This window comes from Morone saxatilis, unplaced genomic scaffold (genome assembly GCF_004916995.1).
Source record: "Morone saxatilis isolate NCDOM2014 unplaced genomic scaffold, NCSU_SB_2.0 Contig281, whole genome shotgun sequence".
Taxonomy (NCBI): Eukaryota; Metazoa; Chordata; class Actinopteri; family Moronidae; genus Morone; species Morone saxatilis.
In genome coordinates, this window is record NW_023339853.1 from 8,226 (window position 1) to 16,327 (window position 8,102).

At 34.9% G+C, this 8,102-nt stretch overlaps 1 long non-coding RNA gene across 1 annotated transcript in view; it reads right to left on the minus strand.

Moving 5' to 3' along the window:
• Positions 1–3,338: 3,338 nt before the first annotated feature.
• LOC118336624 overlaps positions 3,339–8,102 on the minus strand; it is a 12,121-nt gene continuing 7,357 nt past the window's right edge. The window contains exon 2 of the long non-coding RNA XR_004797118.1: positions 3,339–7,221. This is a non-coding gene — a long non-coding RNA (uncharacterized LOC118336624). The remainder of the gene's footprint in view (positions 7,222–8,102) is intronic.

The following is an 8,102-nucleotide window of genomic DNA, read 5'->3' on the forward strand; positions in this document are numbered from 1 at the left end:
TTCTTAAGAAATTGAGTGCACGGAACACTTCCACTGAGTCCAGTTTAAACTACTAGTAAAACTACAGTTTTTTGACCAAAAGAAGCATTTTTTTTGACACTACAGTCTGATTGAACTAAAAAAACTCCATCCAGTTAAAAAAGTTGACGTAGAAACAGCTAAAACTGTGTTTTTTGACCAAATAACGTAGTTTTGTAACAGTACAGTTTGACTGAGTTCAAAACTCTGCTTACAAAAATGCATCCAAAACCACTAAAACTGTATTATTTGACCAATAGAAGGTGTTTTGTGACATTTCAATTACTGCATTCAGTCCAGTCCATGAGGAGGAACCACAGTAGATGGAAAATGATTAATTTGTCGTGGAAGAAAGCACAGTAATTTGATAAAACTACTAACTTGTTGCTTTCCAACTTTCCAAGTCAAAATATTTAATAAACCCAAAATAATGCAGAATTAATTCTCTTTATTTTACATAAATTACACTTCTGCTTGCCCAATTATATCCTCTTCATATACATGTATGCATAAACATTTATTCCACACAAAACTGTTAAATGCCAAGTCAAGTCAAGTTGATCATCATGCTGGCCAGTATAAAACAATAATTAAAGAACTACAAATGTGTCTTACCATAATTTTTTGAAACAATGTATTACTTTACATTGATTAAGTCATTAGTTCTGCAACAATATTTAACAGCTGTAATTCAATGAACTAAAAAAAACTCAGTCCAGTTAAAAAAGTAGAGGTAGAAACAACTAAAATTGTGTTTTTTTTTACCAAATGAAGTAGTTTTGTAACAATACAGTCTCACTCTGTTGAAAACTCACTCTGGTTGAAGTAAAAACCTCTAAAATGTATTTTTTAAAGCAACAGAAGCTGTTTTGTGACACTACAGTCTGACTGAATTGAAAACCCAGTCCAAAAAAAAAAAAAAGGTAGAAAACCACCACAACTGTGTTTTTTTAAGCAATACTGCACAGTTACCACTGTAGTGCCACTTTTTATCCACTAGATATCACTGTTGTCACTCATATGACTTCTGGTGACACACTAGTGTGTGTGAATACAGTACCATTCAAATCTAGAGGCCTGTTTTGTGAAGAAGACTGAAAGAGGAGAGAAGGAGTGGTGGAGTTTTTTGTGAAGAGCCTGACTTGAATGACCTGAGCTACTATTTTGCTTCTATAGATTAATTCCGATTTCTCTTTTTATTTTCATCTCTTGTCAACAATGTCCGCTCTAAACTTCATTATTACTCTTTCATAATCAGTGAATGATTATTTTAAGACAGAAATGTATGTAGCTACTTTAGATTTTTTATTTTTTATTTTTTTTCCTCATCACATGAAAGGACTTTGTCCTAATTTCTTTGCCTTTATATATAGTCATGTAACCCACATACTTTTGCCTCAGGACAAATATGAGCAATGGGCTGCTCTTCACGTCCCTCTATGCATTGTGCTCTGTCGCCTTCAATACTGTGAACACAGTAGACTGTACAAGACAGCCTTATTATATCTTGCCTGGTGCTCCAGATACCAATCGGTATTGTGGATACTATATCCATATACTATACTATTGTGGCCCCAGTTTTTGCTGCATATCAGTTTGTTGCCATTTATTAAACATATCTATATTAATATCAATGAAATGATAAAAAGGTTACTAGATTTTGACACATATGGCCTTTCCACAAGACAGGCTTTAAGATTAGGTAATGATGCCTTTTAAGGCTATTAGTATTTAGTTGACATTTTACTTCAGTGGTGCATATTCATGAACCAATTACTGTAATGCAGAGTGAATGTGGGGCTTTGTGTGGTTATGGCAAAAGTGAAAATATTTAAATTTGAAATGAAATCACTTTGTGTACTTTTACTTCAAAATCAAAATGTAAAGTACATCGTAGCAAAGCAAAAACAATTGAAATAGAGCACACTGGCTTTAGCCCAATAGCTGTCTGCAATTTCCTGCTACATAGGGTTGATGTGGTAAGATTATGTGAAAATAAAATAAATAAAATCAGCCTCTCGCTCTTGTTTTACTAAAAATAGAGTGACTAGTGAAAATGTTCACTGCCATTTTCATTGATTTTGTAGCTTTAATGTACATGTATTTAACTCCAGATTTACAAAGGCAGCAGCTCATTACACATTACACGACATTACACGACATGCAGCAGCTCATTACACATTACACGACATTACACGACATGCAGCAAAGGGCCGCAGGTTGGGCTCAAACCTGGGCCGCTGCATATATGGGTCGCCAGCTCTACCGACTGAGCTAACCCGCACCCAAACTGTTAGGTTTTTTAATGTATGTAGCCTAATAATGCTTATTTCACCCCATGTCCACAATTTATATATTGTTGGTCATTTTAATTTAATATTCAGACTTTCCTCTCCTCTTTTCTGTTTAATTCTACACTGAGGAAGTCCGTGGTATATTTATAATTGATAATCAATTGTATGCACAGGCTGCTAAGTGCTGTCTGTGGAAAAGGAATTTATTGTTGGTTTGGACATCATGTTGCTGATTTTCTTCCACAATACTGTTCGCTGACATTTAATGCAATTTATTTTAGAGCAGTTTAACTGCCCCACTTTTTTACTTTTAGCCAAGTACATTTTTACAGTACTTGTGCATAACTAATATGTATTTAAAGTAACAGTACTTTTATTTGAGTACAATATTCTTTCCATCCACAGACATTGGTCTCTTCTCTATAAATCTCATTTTCCCTCAGCATTTTAGCATGGCACAATGAATAGAGCCTTTAACAGCTCATGGTATAAGGACCCATTAATTACTACAATTTGGTGGAAGAGGGATTCAAAATTTTGTTGTTTCTCCACCAAGTGAACCTACAATCTTTAAATCACAGTCAGGCTTTTGTTACTGAAAAATGCTTACTGTAGAGGCTGACATAAACTCCATTATAATACTAATGCTGATAATTGGGGGCAGGTGTGACATCACCTGTTTGTCTATTGTTGCTGTAAGTAGTAACAGGCTACCAAAATATGCATTAGCATTAGAATTTCCGAAAAGTTTTGCAACTACATACAAATAGATGGTTCTACTCCACAATAATGTATTGTTGTAAAAGACAATGAAATGTAAGTCAGATAAGACATTAATATTCTCTTAAGTAGTCCATTATATTCAAATGTTATAATCGAACGTTATCGTTCAATTCGATTGTGTGGACCTATAGTTACAGCCATTTGTCACTGATTAGCTTTATTATTAATGCTAATCGATATGTTAGTATCCTCTGTGTTATGTATTTGTAGTGACACACTTAAAAAGAAGCACCGGACAGAGAATAACATTTCATATTACTTTACTGTGTTCATGCATTTCACACCTTGAAATGCACGAACAATCTGTTGTGTTCTCTTTTCAAGTAGACAGCAGATACATAGTGCCACCTATTGGCCAGGAATAGGATTAGCTTTCAACAAGTGGGGTAATATCAAAATGCTTTCAAAACATCAAACTTCACCTAGAACAAAAAGTACAGTCCCTCTGTGTGTTTTTTATGAACAAACTTTTGAGGGCATACATGTCTAATAGATACTGAAAATGGTATAACGTGTCAAATCCAATACTCAGTTGTATCTGTTGAAAAGCAACTTACAAGATTTGGTCAAAATTGATGAGTTTAATACAAATTAGTTATACAAGAGGTGAAGTGAACAGAAATAATTTTCACATTTCTCTTACTGGTTGACATGTTTGGGAGCCATTCCATCATAACTTGATTGATTGAGTGATTGATTACTTGATTATAACACCATGAAAATGTCATGGTAATTACCATAAGTGGTCATTGCAAAAAATGATATGAGTCAACAAGGAAAATGAAAGCAGCTTCACTTTACCTTAACATCTTGGGCATTTATCATGTTGTGGGAGAAGCTTTTTAGCTAACCAACAAGCTTCTAACTAGCAGCACAAATAACAGCATCCTGGTGAAAGAAAATAGCGGAAGTGAATTATTAAAAGCATACACTATACATAACAAGAACCACATTAATACTGCAGTTAATACTGTTAATATTATTCATATTACTATCATTATCAAACACTAAACTACAGCCAGGCACATAGCTTCAGGCTGACAAGTTCATCTGAAAGAAAAAACTCAAAGTGACATGCAAACGTTCTCTTCATCGTCCTCGTTTCCATTCTTCATGTCTTTCTTGCCATCATCAGTGCAGTATATTTATTAAAAGTAAGGTTTTTGTTCACAGTTTCTTGTCCACCTCATAGCAGTGAGAGCTCCTGTTGGCTCAGGTATCAGTATCAGCAGCTGCCATTGGCTGAGCATGGAGAGCTCTGGTTGGTTCTCAGTCTGTTTGGCACATCATCCAGCTGGCTTCAGACTCTGGTGATAAAACCTGCATGTGCACGTGCAAATGTTAGGGTAGAAGTGTGTTCTGCGTGTTATAAAGTATGTCATAATGTGTCAGTGTGTACTGATGTACTGTACAGGTGATTAGGGTCTATGTTGCTGTAACGATCTGCTGACCTATGAGAGGAATGGGCCTTATTTTTCAAATATATTTGAACTACTATATTTTTATGAAAATAGGGCGCTCTACAACTAATTTAAGTCCTCCTCAGCATTGTATCATGTTATTCTGTGGCACTGGAGAAGCATTGTTAAGTCTGAGAAAATAACCCTGACAATGTGGATAAAAATGGCAGGGAGATAGAGAAAGAGGACAGTCCACCAGGTTCCAGAGATCAACAGTAACAGTCGTATTGGTTTGAAAAAATCCAGGTTATTCTAAAGCTTTTCAAACTATCCCAACCACTGTTGAAAAGTATTAAATTATGTTTTTTGATGAGGCTACACATTTATAACACAAAATCTGTTTCAAACTAGGGGTATATATAGAGTTTGATAGATGCAGGCATTTTCCAGCCAGGAAAGGTCAATAGAAACAACACTAATTACACTATGGGAACTGTAGGATTCTGTGTTTTTGGAACTTGACCCATATTGGGGACTAAAACTCAAGCAGGGTACATGAGTTTCCCAACTTTGTGAAAGTGCAGCACGAAATTACTATTATCAAGTAGTATCTCTACCAACCACTACCTGGGTTATATATGGGTCCAGTGTTTTTCTTCTGTGTCTGACAATATTCTAGGTAATATCTTCCAAAATGAATGCATTAACTGTAATGCTGTTGTTACCACTGGATAATAAGACATTTGTTTATTGACTTAACATCATCTATAATTGCTATAATAAACTTTTGCTATACCCTACTGACTATCATATGATCAAAGTTGTGTGCTTCACAGACAAAACAATAAGTTTGAATGTTAAGATATTGCCTGTAATAAGAACAAAATGTAAACTAGTAAGTAAAAGTCATTTACAATAATACTTAAGTTAAGACACTACAAAACCTATTAATATGATACTGTACAACTTGTAAGCACAGTAGTGCTACCAAGAACCAAATGCTAACTAATCAAATTAAATACAGTAGATTGAGTACAGTAGCATATTTGTGTCTGAATACAGTTAATGTGTTCTAGATTTAGTTTCGCCATTTAATCTGTGAGTGGTGTAGTAAATTTCATAAAAGCCACTAGATGTAGGATTTTTTAATGTTATGTGTTTCAAACTATTGTGAATTTTTTTTAGTTGAAAAACTAGTCTCCTCAAATTTACATTTATATACAACTAATTTGCAACAGCAAATACGCTTTGAGCACTGTCGTGGATTGTCGACCAAATGTAATTTTCGGTTACCATAACGAGGAAAATTTGTTAGTTAACATAGCTGGCAAGTCACAAAAATGCTAATACTGAACGTAACTATTTATTTCTTGTGACTACAGCATTATTCAGCTTTTTAATGGTTATAGTTAGGTAAAGACTGTGGCGTGTTTTAATACAGAAAAAGCAGCAGTAATTTGAGACATAAGATTTTTTAATAACATTTAACTGATATCACAATCTTTCCCTAACCTTAAAAAGTGCTTTTGTTGCCTAAGACTAAGCACAGGCAGCAATTTCATTGCCATCATAATGTAAATATGAATACAATTTAGTAATATACAAACGTAATTTCTAGGAGACACTGGTACAATTTATGTGTTGCTCTCAAACTAGTCAGTGTCCTTAGGTTGCATTTGTTTTTTTGAAGCTACCACTAGGTGTCAGAAATGTTGACCAAAGTCTGATGTGTTCCAATGGATTCAAAATAAAAGTAATAAAAGTGTAAATATTTTGTTTTTGCCCATCCCTGTGAAGTGCATGTTACCTAATACAGTACTAGTGGCTTTGTTTATGTTCTGTTGTACTAGTGTTTCTCTTTATGTGAATGTGTTGTGTGTGTGTGTGTGTGTGTGTATGCGTGTGCCAGTCCATGCATCTCTTGGGTCTGGTAAAAGACTCTACTAATCAGGGATTTTCAGGCAGAAATAAGGAAATCAATTAGGAACAATAACATCATTATCATTATCTTCTATTACACAATTACTATTGTTTTATTATTTCATGGATGTGATTTTTCAGGACGACTGTTTTTGTTCATAGCTCTTGCACTCACTTTAACAAAGACTGTTTACAGTAGTTACACAATTCTTAATCACATCCCTGATTAATGTTATTGCATTAGGTCAGCATCACTATTGTCCTTATTTTCTATACAAGAAGAGCCTCCATGGCAAAAATCTAAGAAACAATGATGTGTTTGTTTAGAAAACTGTCAACTGTGCTTGATTGTTTTTTATGAATTTGTAAATCATCAGCCATCTTTCTCACTGAGTGTCAAGTGATTCACTTTGTAGGTGGGCAGATCTTTGCTGAAGCCTGGCAGCCAAGTGGTTGGAGGACAACATCTATCCAGTCTATCTAGGTAAATTGTTAAAGAGAAAGATCTGGAGTCCTCAAAGAGATATGATTGACTAAGCTCCAGATTGAAAATCGGGGAAGATCACTCATGGTGAGTGGCCACCGAACAAGATGACAAACATTTCCATTCACTTTCAGTGGGGAAGGGAGGATGTGTCTCCATTGGCTATAAGGCACTGGCTTGGGCGTGGTCAGGAAAGATCAGTCATGCCAAGGCTCATGGGTAATCCTGGACGGAGGTAAGCCACCGGGACACGGCCATTCTCACTGGTTGATCCTGTGATGGATAGACGAGCTTTGGAGCGCATTGCATCTGTGAACTTCATCTGTACAAGGGAAAACATTTTTACCATGTTTTAATCATTAACACCAAAAACCAAACTACATAGACAGCTGCTTCTGGTAGACTCCCTGAAAATGAACTTTGAAGGATTGGCTCATTATTTTGGGAAATATTTGCTATAAAATTATCTTTGTTTCCATAATCTATATAAAAAGATTGACATCAGTCTCATTTCTGTCAGAAAAGCAATTTTACACTTTTTTTCCTACTATTTATCCATCTATCCAACAATCCAACACTTCTGTGTACTGTCGTCTGTGGTTATAGAATATATTGCCAGATACAGTCCACACACACAGGGGAAGATAAATAGATTATTATATTAGGTTGTAGATGTGATGTAAAATGTATTTCCATCCAGCAAACTGATAAAACTGAAACTACATGTTCTACATGCGAAATAAGACATCTATAAGCTAAGCTTCTTCTCTGACAATTCTGCTCTAGACTTCTATCTTTTAAAAAAAGGAAATTGCAATCGGTATATACGATAAAGTGCAAAGAAACTATTGACAAAGTTGCACATATTCACTGTAGCCAGCTGTTGAAATTGTTCCAGTGTACAACACCTCCCCTAATACCACAAATTGCTGTTTTTATATTTCTTTTTATGTTATTAAACAAATTAAATACATTAACTATGTAAATTAGTGAGCTTTTTAGTTGCAGGTAAGAATATTATTCTCTCTGCTTGCAGTCTTTATACTTAGGCTAACCATGTCTTGACTCTGACTCTGTACTTAACACACAGATGTGCGTTTTTTATCCATCTCAGTCTAAAAAGACGGCATAAAAGCATATTTCCTAAAACTATACCTTGAAATGATAAGCAACCCAATGCAATAAAAAATAAATGGTAAATGG